Source organism: Ranitomeya variabilis, chromosome 3 (genome assembly GCF_051348905.1).
Source record: "Ranitomeya variabilis isolate aRanVar5 chromosome 3, aRanVar5.hap1, whole genome shotgun sequence".
In the NCBI taxonomy this organism is placed as follows: Eukaryota; Metazoa; Chordata; class Amphibia; order Anura; family Dendrobatidae; genus Ranitomeya; species Ranitomeya variabilis.
Genome location: NC_135234.1, coordinates 546,695,438 through 546,711,336, shown reverse-complemented (window position 1 = coordinate 546,711,336; position 15,899 = coordinate 546,695,438). Strand labels below are relative to the sequence as shown.

Sequence of the window (15,899 nt, the reverse complement as noted above, 5' to 3'; positions counted from 1 at the left end):
TCATAGGATGATGTCCTCTTCTTGTCTTCACATTGCGGCGCAGGCGCACTTTGTCTGCCCTGTTGAGGGCAGAGCAAAGTACTGCAGTGCGCAGGTGTCGGGCCTCTCTGACCTTTCCCCGGCACCAGCGCACTGCAGTACTTTGCTCTGCCCTCAAAAGGGCAGACAAAGTACGCATGTGCCAGAGCCGCAGCGTGAAAACAAGAAGATGACTTCATAATAAGAAGATGGGAGGCCCCGGACCGGACCGCAATGCCCATCAGACCGGACCGTAGCGGAACCGCCCCTGGGTGAGTATAATCTAACCTCTTTTTCTCATCTTTAAGGATACATTGGGGGCTTATCTACAGCATTACAGAATGCTGCAGATAAGCCCCTGATGCCGGTAGGCTTAGATCACCTTCGATTTTGGGGGTGACAGGTTCCCTTTAAGCAAATCTTGGCCAGGCCGAAGGACACCTCTGACACCCGCACTGCAGCAGAGATTAAAATGAGATTCTTTGGGTGCAAACAAAGGGTGCAGGACAGGAGGCGCTGCGGGCCATTAAACAGGTTGAACCTGACAGCGTGCAAGAAGAGGATAGATTGCTAAAGAAGCAGTTTATTGAGGGACTCCAGTCCAACACCCACAAGACACAGCTGCGCATCATGGCCCTACAAAACCCTGACCTGGACTTTTTGAACTTTAAAGATAGGGCCATCTGGGTGCTGCATGAACCAAATTCCAGTGGCATCGCACCACGTAGGCGCCCTGCAATTACACACCACCAGGAAGCGTCATCCTTTCCTCAGACCCTCGTGAAGCCGACGCGCCTACCCTAGGTAATGACCCTTCTGCAGAACTATGTCTCCAGGTCCAGGAGCTGACCAAAAGTGTGGCTGCACTAACCAAAACTGTGCAGTCCATGCAAGTGTCTCCAAAGGAGAAGAGCCAGCTGGCCGCCAGCCCAGATGAAGTCCTCTGGTGAGGGCGGAAGAGAATCCCATGGACCAGAGGAAGAGACAGAGATCGCTATGACAAGGACAGACGGCCCATCTGTTGCCGCTGCAACCAGGCGGGGCACATCACAAGATTCTGCAATTTAGATGAGCAACGCCTAGGGCAGAGGGCCAACCTCTAGGAGTAAGATGAACAGGCCCCAAAGTTGGCGAGACAAGTACGTCAGAGGATGACTGGTCCTGCCCATCGTGATTGATAGCATCCCCATAAACACTTTATTGGACACAGGCTCCCAGGTGATTACTATGTCATATATTATTTTCAAAAAGAACTGGGCTGACTCTGATATTACCCGCAGCCCAGAAAATGATTTAACAATATTCACTAGCAATGGTCAGCCTTTGCCACAAGTGGGATATAAGGACGTGACCATTAAGGTGGGACAAGTAGAGTTGAAAGCCCAAGGTCTGATAATTGTAGATATGGATCAGAGAGAATGTAACCCTATGATGACCTTAGGTATCAATGTGATAAGAAATTGTCCTGGTGAGGTTATTGTTTTATTGCAGCAGGTAGTAAAACTGCCAGATACGGTGAGCAGCGAGTCCTGCAAAAAGAGATCAAAGCCCTGATGCAGAGACAACGGGTAGAGCTGTCTGGTGGAGAAGTCAGCAGTGTCAGCGTGAGTGATCCTATCCCCATTAAAATACTCCCTAGGAGTGAAATGTTAAGCTGGTGTCGAACAGCAATAGGCATCAGGGTTTAAGACTACCAGGTCCTGGTAGAACCCGTGTACTCTGATAGTAGGCCCACCATACTGACAGCCAGAGGGGTAGTCTATGTCCATAAGGGAAAAAGAGGTCCATTTACCCCAATACGCCACCCTTGCTAAGCTGTTCACTGTCAGTAACAGCGCAATACAGGAAGTAGAACCCTTGGTCCCATCCGACCAGGTGGAGGACAATGGCTCTGCAGAACAGCTGGAGGATTGCTGTCAGAAGCTGCATGTAGGCATTGACTCCACCCTTTTGCACCAAAAGCGTGGTGCATACTGGGTGGTCCAAGAATATGAGCAGGTCTTTAGCAAACACCCTCTAGACTTTGAGCAGGTAAAAGGGGTCCAACACCATATCCCCACTGGAGATCATCCGCCCATTAAAGTGAGGTACTGGCCTGTACCTCCAGCTCACTATCAATGTACTCCGGAAAGACTGCTTTGTGAACTTAGCTTCCTACCTTCAAGGATAGAACTGTATTAATGGACGCTATTTGAAGTGACTTTTTACAGAATTTCATTTTTTTTTGTTTCTTTGAGTGGTTTTTGTAATTTTTTTTTATTTTTAAGACTCTGTACATATCAATTGTTATTTCAAAATGTTATCATCCCACAGTCCCGGAGTACTCTTCTTAACTAAGGGGGAATGTGGCGCCCCTAGGGGTATTTGCCACAAATATAGTTATTGACACTAAATACAAATACTAAAATAGCAAGACTGCACGACCATCTCCGGCCAGAAGGGGGAGCTCCAGAGACTCCCCTTGATCTATTCTGGTCTGGGAAAAGGACTGGCAGTTGGGTTGAGGAGCTGAAAGTGAGAGGTCGTATAACTGAACTCCTAACAGCCCTATGACGGATTATAGGCCTGTAATATCCATAGTAGGAAAAGAGGAATAGAAAAAAAGGACATTGTGAGAACCGGGTAGCAATAACCTCTACCCAGAATAGGCGCAGAGACGGATACCGGATCCGTGGCTATATTCATTATACATAATACAGCAACCGGAAGGAAGTGAGGTGATATCAGCTTCACTAGGGTAAGACGCAGCAACAGACACAGAGTTCAGCGGTACTCCCAGAGGTGGTAAGCTGACAAAAAAGGACTCGGGTTGTCCGTCGGACCAGAGCACAGAAGAGACAGATTGGGTCGGCAGCCAGTTCACACACAGCAGCAGGGCCATACAGAAACTGCGCATAATAAGAGGTGGAAATCCTGACAGGGTCAAAGTAATTTCAGAGTTCTTATACAGACTCCGGTGACAGTATTGGTTGCAAATCCCTTTTTTGTTTAAGTAAACTGGTTAAACGTTTCAGCGCCTCAGTCTTTCATTTGGACAATAGCCATCGATCTAGGATCGGGGTCATCACAGCTGAGAGGACCTGCTGCTGATCAAGTAAGTGTCTGTTCCTTCATGATATCCCTTACATTGTGCATCGCCTGAGGCCACAGCACCGGGTCAAGCCACTAGTGACATCCCCCTCAAGAGACGGACCTCATTGATCTGGTGCTGGGTACCTCGGTCTCCCGGGCGTCACAACTGGCGTATGTTATGGGAGATAAAGGAGGCTGGGGTGATCAGAGACAGTTGTAGCCCCTGGGAGGCTCCGCTAGTCCTCGTTAGAAAGAAAGATGGTACAATGAGAATATGTGTTGACTACAGGCAGATTAACCACATTACACATAAGGAGGCCTACCCATTACCCAGAATTGAAGAATCATTGGCTGCACTGAAATCCACTATTTCTCCACCTTATATCTCACTAGTGGGTATTGGCTGTTTCCCAATCGCAGTGGTGAATAGAGAGAAAACAGCGTTCACAACACTAATGGGCTTCTGCGAGTTCAACTGCATGCCATTCGGGCTCTGCAATGCACTGGGAACATTCCAGCAGTTAATTGAATGCTGCCTAGGACATAAAAACTTTGAAACTGTTCTGTTGTACCTGGATGACATCATCATTTTCTCCTAAACCTACAAAGACCACTTGAAGCACTTAGCCAAGGTGATTGAAGCCCTGTCCAATTTTGGCCTGAAAGTGAAGCCCTCCAAGTGCCACCTGTTGAAGCCCAAGGTACAGTAAATAGGCCACATAGTAAGCGCAGAAGGTGTGGCACAAGACCCTCACAAAGTCACCATTATCAGGGACTGGACAAAACCCAACATAATTCATGAAGTACGGCAGTTCCTCGGGTTGGTAGGCTACTACTGGAGATTCATCAGGGGCTTCACCAAGATAGCCACACCCCTGCAGGACCTTCTAGTGGGACAATCCAAGAAGGCCAAGAACAAGAATCCTTCTTTCAAGTGGACGAGCAGGCTAGAAGAATCCTTCACCCGTTTGAAGTTGGCTCTCTCGGGAGATGACGTCCTGGCCTATACTGACTATGACCAACCATTCATACTTTACACTGACACCAGCAATGTGGGATTGGGAGCAGTGCTGTCACAAGTGCAGAAAGGCAGAAAGAAAGTGATTGCCTATGCCAGCAGGAAGCTTCGTCCCACTGAAAGGAACCCCGACAACTATAGTTCCTTCAAGTTGGAGTTCCTCCCCATAGTCTGGGCTGTGACCAAGGGATTCAAACACTACCTGGCTTCAGCGAAGTTCACTGTCTTCACAGACAATAACCCGTTGACTCATTTGGAAATCGCAAGGTTAGGTGCATTGGAACAGTGATGGATGGCCCGGCTGTCTAACTACGAATTTAGCATCAAGTACAAAGCGGGGCATAAGAACGCTAATGCTGATACGCTGTACAGGATGCCCAATTTACCAGGCGAGGGAGAAGACCTGGAGGAGCTAGATGAAATTGAGTTATTAGCCTTCCACTGCACTCACACCTCACCTCACCGCACCTCACACCTCTCTTCTAGTATCATGTTTTGAACTGTCTATTAGTTTCTATTTTGTACCTAGATGAGGCGTTTATACATGTATTATTTCTTATTGTTTGTTTACTTTTTCAATTCTAGTCTGAAGAAGGTCTATGTTACGGACCGAAACGTTACATAAAGTCTGGGATTGCATTACAATAAAAACCTATTTGCATCGTCTTTTGAGTGCCGGATAATTTTTCTGATTTATGTAAGGGAGTAGTACCCCTTTCCGTGCACCTATTTTTCATTACAGAGTGACGTGTATTACCTTTTTATATGCACTCACACCCTGGCCCAGATGCTCCACAGGAAATGCAACAGTTGTGGAAGGAGAAGGGCAAGCTGTTCATCTATGAGGGTAATCTGTGTCGGAGGAATATTAACTCGCACACACACAAACTTGTCTGGCAAGTGGTAGTCCTGAAGCGGGATGCGCCAATTGTCTTAGAGGCGTACCACGATGGAGCAGGACACTTCGAGTGGAAGAAGCTGGAGGTCCTACTTCCTGAGAAATTCTACTGGATTGGTATGAGGAAAGCCATTGAGGGGTAGTGCCGAGAATGTGGCCCATGCAACCTGTGCAGGAAAGACCGTAACAGCCAGTGAGCCCCATTACAACCAATCATCAAGAAGCAGCCACTTGAACTGGTAGCTTTAGATCATGTGAAGTTAACCCTGAGTAGGACTGGCTACACCTATGCTCTGACCACAGTGGACCATTACTCAAGGTTCCTGGTAGTCGTGCCTGTCAAGGACCAAACAGCAAAGACGGCAGCCAAAGCGTTTCAAGAACACACAGTCAACCTGAACAAGTGCTCACTGACCAAGGCCCAGCCTTTGAGGCAGAAGTGTTCCAGGAGTTCTGTAACCTGTATGGCTGCAAGAAAATCAGGATGACTCTGTACCATCCGCAGACAAATGGCATGTATGAGAAAATGAACCAGGTAGTAATTGACCTGTTAAAGACGCTGCCCCTGGAAGAGTGAAACCAGTGGCCATAGAAGTTGCTGGATTTGGTAGATCTATACAACCATATCCAGGTGAACTCCACCAACTGTACACCCGTCTACCTGATGAGAGCAAGACCTGGCAAGTTACCCATTGACTTCGACATGGGAGTCTTAACAGCTTAAATTACATCACCAGATGCAGACTGGGATACAGAGAGGCAGCAGCAATACCGCAAAGTGCAAGAATGCATAGAGAAGAGTTTGTCCCAGGCAGGAGAGAAAGTATAATCAACATGCCCCTGCAGTTCCCTTGTCACCTGAAGAACAGGTACTCAAAAGAAAGAGACAAGTTCATAAACTAGATAATCAGTTTATGAACTCAATACAATGGCAAAAGTGAAACATGGTGCGGGGGCATCATGCTATGGGGGTGTTTTTCAGCTGTAGGGTTAGAATGACCAAGTGGCCAAGTACAGAGATATCCTGGTTGAAAACCTCTTCCAGAGTGCTCTGGACCTTAGACTTGGCCGAAGGTTCACCTTCCAACAAGACAATGACCCTAAGCACACAGCTAAAATAACAAAGGAGTGGCTTCAGAACAACTCTGTAACCATTCTTGACTGGCTCAACCAGAGCCCTGACCTAAACCCAAGTGAGCATCTCTGAAGAGATGTGAAAATGGCTGTCCACCAGAGTTCCCTTTCCAACCTGATGGAACTGGAGATGATCTGCAAGGAAGAATGGCAGAGGATGCCCAAATCCAGGTGTGAAAAACTTGTTGCATCATTATCAGGAAGACTCATGGCTTTACTAGCTCAAATGGGTGTTTCTACTCAACACTGAGCAAAGGGTCTGAATACTTATGACCATATGATTTTTCATTTTTTCTTTTTTAATAAATTTGCAAAAATGTCAACATTTCATTTTTTTTTCAGTCAAGATGGGATGCAGTTTGTACATTAATGAGAAAAAAATGAACTTTTTAGAATTTACCAAATGGCTGCAATGAAACAAAGAATGAAAAATGTAAAGGGTCTGAATACTTTCCGTACCCACTGCATATATTGATAGATCGGGCAATTTTGAAAGCAGAAATACCAAATGTGTGTTTTTTATTTTTTTTAATTGTTCTATTTTGAATGGGGTGTAATTTAAACTTTTATATATATATTTTTAAAAACTTTTTTTTCACTTTTTACTTGCTTCAAAAGTCTCAGCTCTGCCCTGCTCAATAGCTTCCATCCTGCTTTGTGTAGCAGAAATACTCACTTGCTATGAGTGTCAACCGCTGGGCAGTGATCATAGCAATCCGCCAATGACAACCACAGGGGTCTCCTGCAGCTCCCAATTTGTCATGCCAACACATTGGCGACATGAGGTCATGAGAAACGGGCATCGATGGATTTGATTAGTGAAGTGCTTCTAGCACGATCATGTTAAATGCTACTATCAGAGCTTGACAGCGGCATTTAACAAGTTAACAGCATCGGGTGGATTGCGATTCCACCTGCGGATGTTAGGGACACCTGTTAACTGTTGAAATCAGCTGACATGTGCCGGAAAAGATGTGGGCTCAGTGCCGGAGCCCATATCAAAAGGGGAGACCCGGCATGCACTGTACATGCTGTTAAGGGGTTAAACTAATAATTGGCATTCTTCCCTTTTCTTTTAGAAGCTTGGCCTGATTATATAACTATCATTGAGAACCAAAGAAAATACTTTAATTATCTATCCACAGGATGACAGTGATAAGGATTTGAATGGATCTACAGATGTGTGGTGCTGATATCTCCTATGAGTCATATAGTCCTTTTCACTTAATTTATTATTTTCATATTACCATATTTGTGTTTGGAGGACTCTCTCCTTTCTACATAGGTTTTCAATTGATGATTACACTGAAGAGTCTAAATGAAATGAATGAATGAACAAATGAATTAATGAATTGCATTGTGTGTAACAACTTAGGCTAAAAGAAAAACACTCACTGGTCACCTGCAGCTACTGTTCTGACATTTACCAGTTCGCTAATAATAATCTCTACTTATCTACTTACTGGACCAGTCTCAACGCATGCAAAATCCAGTGGTAGGTGACTGCCACAGCAAGCTATTGGCTGTGTAGCCATTTCTTGCCATTTACAATGCCCAATAGATGAAACTAATTAGTAGTAGTAGTATGTGAGATAGATAGATAGATAGATAGATAGATAGATAGATAGATAGATAGATAGATAGATAGATAGATAGATAGATATTTCTTTAGGGCTACTGATCGACATCAGATCAACACTACAGGATCATTGCCGTAGTATTTGTGTCTGTGTTGTTTAGGTTCTACTATAACCTAATACTTGTCCTTTCTGAAATATAAGTCAATGTTACCAGTGAAAAGATTTATTAGGGAAAAAAGACATGTGATGGAGGGAAGCCTGGCAGCTATGCCTGCAAGAATAGTGTTTCACAGAGAGATCATTTTAAGACTGATATTGATTAGTGTAAGATGGATGCATCTTAGAATGGTATTCTTTGGTGGATCATTAATCTTCATATAGCCTCTCTATGCTTCCCCAAGTGTTTAGCTCTTGATACTAGGTGATAAATAAAAGAGCACTGTTCTGTCACACACAGCTGTTTCTGTTGTAAAAACCCAATATGTCACAGCCATAAAAGTTTGAAGATTTTTTTGAGGTTTTCTGCAGATTGTGCATAAGTAACAGCAAGACGAAATTCAGCTACTAAATAGTATGTTTTTTCTCATTTTAAAAGTTTTTTTTTTAAGTTTTACATACTATAAAAATTTAAAATACAAGTCAATGGCTAAATTTTGTAGACAATGAACATCATATGTATATGAGTGTCTAAGAAATTCTATTTTATGAAGTAAATGGAAACCAAAAGTGGTTATATATGGAGTGGTTTCTTTTTACTGCTATTACCAATGTTACATCAGTTTGGTCAGCTTTTCACATGGTACACACTTCGTCAAAATTGTTGGTACCCCTCGTTTAAAGAAATAGAACAAAGTCCAGCTCACCACAGTCGACATCCTGAAGAAGTCGGAGCATGGAACCTCTGTGTCAGGGCGAGTAGTAATCAGTAGGGTTGAGCGAAACGGATCGGTCATTTTCATAAATCGCCGACTTTTGGCAAAGTCGGGTTTTGTGAAACCCGACCCGATCCTAGTGCCAAAGTCGCGTTTCGTATGACGCTTTTAGTGCCTTTTCTCAGCCAATGAAGGTGGACGCAGAGTGTGGGCAGCGTGATGACATAGGTCTCGGTCCCCACCATCTTAGAGAAGGGTATGGCAGTGATTGGCTTGCTCTCTGCGGCATCACAGGGGCTATAAAGGGGGTGTATGCCAACCGCCATCTTACTGCTGCCGATCTGAGCATAGGGAGAGGTTGCTGCCGCTTCGTCAGAAGCAGGGATAGCATTAGGCAGGGTACATTAACCCCCAAACCGCTTGTGCTGTAGCGATTTCCACTGTCGAACACCACCTTTTCTTTGCAGGGACAGTGGAGGCTAGATTTTTCTTCATCAGCTCTGTAGCTTATTGGGCTGCCCTAGAAGGCACCTTGATAGCTGCATTGCTGTTTGTACGCCGCTGTGCAAACCAACTGCTTTTTTAAAAGCACAAATCCTGTTGCTCCTTCCTTTCTGCACAGCTATCTTGTTTGTTTATCCACACTTTTGTGTACAGCAGTCCTTTTTATTGCTGCCTGCCATACTTTTCTGAGATTATTGTAGGGAGATAGTAATTGTAGTACAGTCCCTTTTTTTTTTTTATATATCTTCCAGCCAATTTTTGCCCCTGAAACTATGTAGTGTAAAGCAGTGGGCCTGTATTTTTCTGCACTGTCCCACACCTAAAAAGGGAGTTTATTATTGCCAAATCTGTGCATCTGCGCCAGTCCTGTCTGTGGTATCTCTGTCAGTCATTTTCTGCCACAGAAACTATACTGTAATACAGTGGGCCTGATTTATTTACTAGTCTCCCCCCCAAAAAAAAAAAAAAAAGGGAGATTAATATTGCCAAATCTGTGCATCTGTGCCAGTCCTGTCTGAGGTATCTCAGTCTGTCATTTTCTGCAGCTGAAAATATACTGTAATACAGTGGGCATGATTTATTCACTAGTCTCCCACACATAAAAAAGGGATATTAATATTGCCAATCAGTGCATCTGCACCAGTGCTGTCTGTGGTATCTCTGTCAGTCATTTTCTGCCACAGCAACTATACTGTAATACAGTGGGCCTGATTTATTCACTAGTCTCCCAAAAACAAAAAAAGGGAGATTAATATTGCCTAATCTGTGCATCTGTGCCAGTCCTGTCTGTGGTATCCCAGTCAGTCATTTTCTGCCACAGAAAATATACTGTAATACAGTGGGCCAGATTTATTCACTAGTGTCCCAGAAACAAAACAAAAAGGGAGTTTAATATTGCCAAATCTGTGCATCTGCGCCAGTCCTGTCTGTGGTATCTCTGTCAGTCATTTTCTGCCACAGAAACTATACTGTAATACAGTAGGCCAGATTTATTCACTAGTCTCCCTTTTATGATAGGGCTAGCGGAACGCACCTAATGAAAGTATATATTTTATTAGGATAGATGCGTTCGCAGCCCGGGGTCCACCGTGCAGGAGAACCTGCTGCTAGCAAATAGCGAAACTAATGGCAGTGTTAGCTATCTCTGTTACTTCACAGAGCAGCCGTGAACTCAAAGCGCTACGCCCTGTTAAACTCCACAGAGGCACAGGCTAACTGTCCAAACAAGAGCAGTCAGTGGTCTTGCACGCACACGAAGCTCCTCACCGGAGGTGCCAGCATTCTAGGGGCTTATTTCGGCCAGGTCCCTGAACACACAAGCATACGAACTCCTCGCCGGAGGTGCCAGCATTCTAGGGGCTTATTTCAGCTGGGTCCCTGAACACATTCATACAAGACCACACTGGCGCAAAGTACATAAATGAAAGCAATACTAGCGCATGGCCGTGCGGCCATGCGAGCCTTATATAGCTGCAGCAAGTAAAAGACCTTCCTAGAAGGACCAATGAGAGGCTGCCATACCTGAGCATGTGACTCTAAATCTCCACTGAGAGATCTTGCCCTGGGCATGCTCAGTGTGTGCCAAGCAGGACTTAGTCCTAGCACCTACAGGACCTTCCTGAAAGGACCAATGGACTTAGCTGCAGTATCTGACCATGTGACCACAGAAACTATACTGTAATACAGTGGGCCAGATTTATTCAGCACTCACCCACACATAAAAAGGGAGATTTATATTCACAACAAGTTAACATACACCTTCTACCTTGTTTTTCAGTACCATATAATGGTTGTTGGTTTGGTTACATTTTTCCAAGAATGAGGAAGGCTGGTGGAAGAGGTCGTGGCCATGGGCGGTCATTGCTATCTGGTAATGCTGATGGTGGTGGTGGTGGTGCTGGTGGAGCATCGGGTGGTAGAGGGAAAATCAAAATAGCACCTAAATCTCGAGTTGTTGAGCCAGCGTCATCGTCCGGCTACACAAGGCCTCGAACGCTACCTTTTCTGTGAGTAGGAAAACCGCTGTTAAAGCCGGAGCAGCAGGAAAAACTTTTGGCTTTCCTTGCTGACTCTGCCTCTAGCTCTTTCGCCTCCTCTTCGGATAGTTCAAAATTGAAAAGTAGCCAGTCGTCGGTGGATGCTCCCGGTCAGGAACAAGTTGATTCCTTGTGTCATTGCAGCGCCCCAGAGTCCTGGTCGTTGCAGTACTGTGGCTCCGCCACTAAGGGGAGCCATGGTACGTTCGATGGCACTGAAGGAGTTCCTCCAATCAGGTATCACAGACACCAATATGTTTCACAGCTGGGCCTCCGGGGGGAGCTAAGGGTGCTATTCATTAGGCCACTCCCCACCATAGTGGGTAAACTGGGGGTCAGGCAGGAAGTTAGAGAGAACGCTGACAGGATTGAACGGAGCAACACCTTGTGGCAGAGGGTGTTGTGAAGGGAGAGACTGTAGGGTCTCTGCCAGGGGTGGGACCCTGGCAGAGGCTTGGCATTGAGAGAACGTAACGGGACCGTGCCTGCTCAGCTTAGCGGCGGTGCCCAAGAAAGGACTAGAAGCGAGGCAGATTGTGCTGAGTGAGAAACGAGATCAAGCAGAAGGCGAATACCAGCAGGGGTTTTGTTGAAAGAGGCAGCACCCTGCTGAGGCGCAATACCGGTGGCCGGAACGCCGAGGGAGTGGATTAGAATACAGCTTCAAGCCATACTCCAAACAGCGGCAGGACAGTCGGTCTCAGGCGGGCTGTCTACCACATATCACCTATGAAGTCTTGGGGGGCAATTGCGGGAGAGGGGCGTCTCTAGGGTCCCGGAAGAACTCCAGGCCTACCTGACAAACGGGTGCCATTCCAACCTGAATACAGGGAGGGGTGGATTACAGAGGAACATCAAATCGAGTTGTGAGGGAACTTAAGAAACAGACACAACCGTTGTGGGGTCACTTTCCGTGAGCACAGCAGGGAAGGACTACAACACATAGCGCTAGAAGGAAGGCACAGATTTCCACCTGAGAGGAGGACTCTGGAGGTGCCATTGGACCGGCTGGACTTGCGTAGCCTGGTGAACCGTGTTCTGGACTGAGGACTCAGAGATCTCCAGTAAAGAGGTAAAGAGACTGCAACCTGGTGTCCTCGTTATTTACCGCGACCTGCACCCCACAACTGCACCGCTACACCACCATTAGCACCACTTATTGCACCGGACGTCCCCCACTGACGGACAGGGCCACGGACCGGGTCTAGCCACCGTGACAACCCCAGGACTGAGACCTAGAGGCCCGGCTCCGGGTACCCCTCGGCCCTGCGGCGGTGTGGGGGCGCGCCGCAGACTTGGCGTCACGAACAGGATCTACTTAAGCCTGAAGAATCAGGTCATGTGTGCCTAGAGACTGTGATTTACTGTGCTTGGACTGTACTTTATTGTAAGACTGTGCTGCGCCATTAGCCGCCAAAAGTTCCCGCCAAAAGGCGCCGCCATTGCTACATCCAAGGGGAAGGAGGGCGTGTTATGGGCGGAGACTCCCAGCGTGGCGCGAGAAATGGCTACCGCCCCCTGCACTTCTGGTTGCAGAGGAATGACCTGCCCCAAAACGGAAGAGAAACACCCCTTGATATGCAACAGCGAGGGGCTGGGGACGGAGAAGCCCGACCTCGGAGAAATGGCGGAGTCAGGTGCATGCACTGCCACCGACTATCAGGCAGCGATGATGAGCAGCGAGTGCCTGAGCAAGGAAGGAGCGATCCCGGCCTGCTCTCCTTCACCAGAGACGGACCAGGAGCCTGCGGACCTGACAGCGGAGCTACGTCCACCAATCCCGACCTCGGAGTTAGAGGAGGAGGAACCACAGCGAGCGGAGCAGCGTTCGGGGGCCGCATCGGAAGAGCCGCGGTCCGAGCAGCAGCCGACTCCAGCGTTCTTGTCAGCGGACCGGATCGACATCGGTGGAACCACATCAGGCGTAGGTACGGAAGACGCCCCTGCTCCCCCTCACGAGTCCGCTTCCACGACCCACCTCCATCTCAGTAAAGGGCGACCCTTCTCGGCAGGGTTAATGGTGTTATCCCCTGGTGACCTGGGGAGGATGGTGCCACCGCTGTCGACTAGAGTGGGAGAGCCCGTGGATGTGAGTCTAGATGGAGTAGTTCTTCGGTGGGACAGCCCCTGGGTTGGGACAGATGGATCCCAGGAGAACGGGACCACTCTTGCGGTGCTTACGTGGGAACAATATAGACAGTGCTTGATTCTACAGTGGAAAGGCCGGAAAGAGGCCGAGCCGATGGGTCCATCGAGAATACAACAATTCCCTCCGGCATGGGATGACAGAGACGTGACAAGGCGGGGCACTGTGTTGGCCTACCATGCAAGAAGAGGTTGGGGCCTCATACACGAGCCAGGATTGGATACTGACGTTTTTGTTGCGCACTGTAACGTGAGGGCTCCCTGCTGTGGCCGAAGTGGAGAACCATTGCAAAAGGGGGATTCGGTGACCTACAGCCGCCACCAGAACCCGCTCGGGTGGTATGCACGGAATGTTCGGCGGTGTATGTCTGGAGCCGCGACCCTTACCGCCTCGGACCTGGTCCCAGGAGCACCCGATCTTGTCACCATTGCAACGGTGCGCCTGGTTGCGGCCACCGAGTTGGCCAGTCGAGTTCATCTTCACGTTCGAACCGCGGACGCTGGCACCACGGTGGCTGGGGGGCAGGAGCCCGAGCCGCCTGAAAAAGAGTAAACCTCGGAAACCTGAAAAATGTAAATAGTTTTCCTTTAACTGTTCCTGTTTGCTGCTAAAACCCGTCCAGGGTTAATGGATCCCTTTGTTGACCCGGGATCCCTGTGTTTGTTCTGAGTTTTCCTAAAATTTTGCACAAGTTTAAAGAACTGCAGAAATCATGGACTGTGCATGATTCGAACTTCCTTGTAAATAGTTGCACCTTCTTAAGGGTGCCTCCTACTGGTTTTAGTTAAAAGACACTTTGCGAAGATACCTTTCCTACTGGTTTTAGCTAAAAGACGCTTTGCGAAGAAATCAATGCTGGAACCTTTGCATGGACTGGTAGGCTGAGAAGACGAGCTACCTCAGAAAGACTTGGTCCCCTCTTAAAGGGGATGTGAAGAATTGAGCTTGAGAAAGATACTGTTGCAGAACAGTAATGCCATGATGATGCTTTGAAAAGAAATGTAACTGTTTTACATGAAAAGTTATATGTGTTTAAATTGTTTGAATTGTGAAATCTGAAAATAATGTTTTGTGAAAGGAAAAGATGCAGAGAGCCCGCAGGGGTAGAAGTAGAGATCTGCATAGTTGAAAGTAAAGAAGTAATGATGAAGGTGAGGATAGAAGGTAAACCCTGCGTCCCCATAGAAAGTTACTTTGTTGCTAAGGACAGAAAGCGAACCCGTAGGGGTTAGAGAGTGAGTCCTTAAAGGAGCCGAGTAGAGCTGGCTCAGAGTTCTTTAAATGAAAGGAATGTTATGTCTATACTATGTATAGTAGCGAAAGGCAGTAGGCCCTGGCTGAACGGGGCGGTCCTGTAAAAGAAAGGAGAGGCAGTAGGTCTGGTGCCATAGGGACAGGCGGTCCTGCAGGTTCAAAGTAGGAGAATGTGAAGTTACCCTACCCTGTAATGTGATTATAGGAAGGCCTTTGGTAAACTAAGAGTGTATGTTTCTTAAAGGCAATGTTAATTTATTGTTCCAGAATTTGCACTAAGTAGAATACCCGGTTGGGTAACAGGAGTTATGTATAGCCTGTAATTTATAAAGTTGACTATGTTTGTAACGTTAAAAGTGTCCTCACCTCCCATAAAGGGAAGCCTGTTCAAGTATACTTATTGTTTTGCACTCAACAAAATTGTATGTCTGTTTACTAATCTGTATTGTTGTTTTTCTTCCCAGTCCCGGAGTACTGTGTTTAACCAGGGGGGAGTGCAGCGCCCCAGAGTCCTGGTCGTTGCAGTACTGTGGCTCCGCCACTAAGGGGAGCCATGGTACGTTCGATGGCACTGAAGGAGTTCCTCCAATCAGGTATCACAGACACCAATATGTTTCACAGCTGGGCCTCCGGGGGGAGCTAAGGGTGCTATTCATTAGGCCACTCCCCACCATAGTGGGTAAACTGGGGGTCAGGCAGGAAGTTAGAGAGAACGCTGACGGGATTGAACGGAGCAACACCTTGTGGCAGAGGGTGTTGTGAAGGGAGAGACTGTAGGGTCTCTGCCAGGGGTGGGACCCTGGCAGAGGCTTGGCATTGAGAGAACGTAACGGGACCGTGCCTGCTCAGCTTAGCGGCGGTGCCCAAGAAAGGACTAGAAGCGAGGCAGATTGTGCTGAGTGAGAAACGAGATCAAGCAGAAGGCGAATACCAGCAGGGGTTTTGTTGAAAGAGGCAGCACCCTGCTGAGGCGCAATACCGGTGGCCGGAACGCCGAGGGAGTGGATTAGAATACAGCTTCAAGCCATACTCCAAACAGCGGCAGGACAGTCGGTCTCAGGCGGGCTGTCTACCACATATCACCTATGAAGTCTTGGGGGGCAATTGCGGGAGAGGGGCGTCTCTAGGGTCCCGGAAGAACTCCAGGCCTACCTGACAAACGGGTGCCATTCCAACCTGAATACAGGGAGGGGTGGATTACAGAGGAACATCAAATCGAGTTGTGAGGGAACTTAAGAAACAGACACAACCGTTGTGGGGTCACTTTCCGTGAGCACAGCAGGGAAGGACTACAACACATAGCGCTAGAAGGAAGGCACAGATTTCCACCTGAGAGGAGGACTCTGGAGGTGCCATTGGACCGGCTG

General features: G+C 47.4%; 1 protein-coding gene across 1 annotated transcript in view; it reads left to right on the top strand.

Annotated features, from left to right (window-relative positions):
• Positions 1 to 15,899, top strand: part of HS6ST3 (heparan sulfate 6-O-sulfotransferase 3) — a 1,159,628-nt gene that overhangs the window by 1,100,588 nt on the left and 43,141 nt on the right. The gene's annotated exons all lie outside the window — the stretch shown is intronic.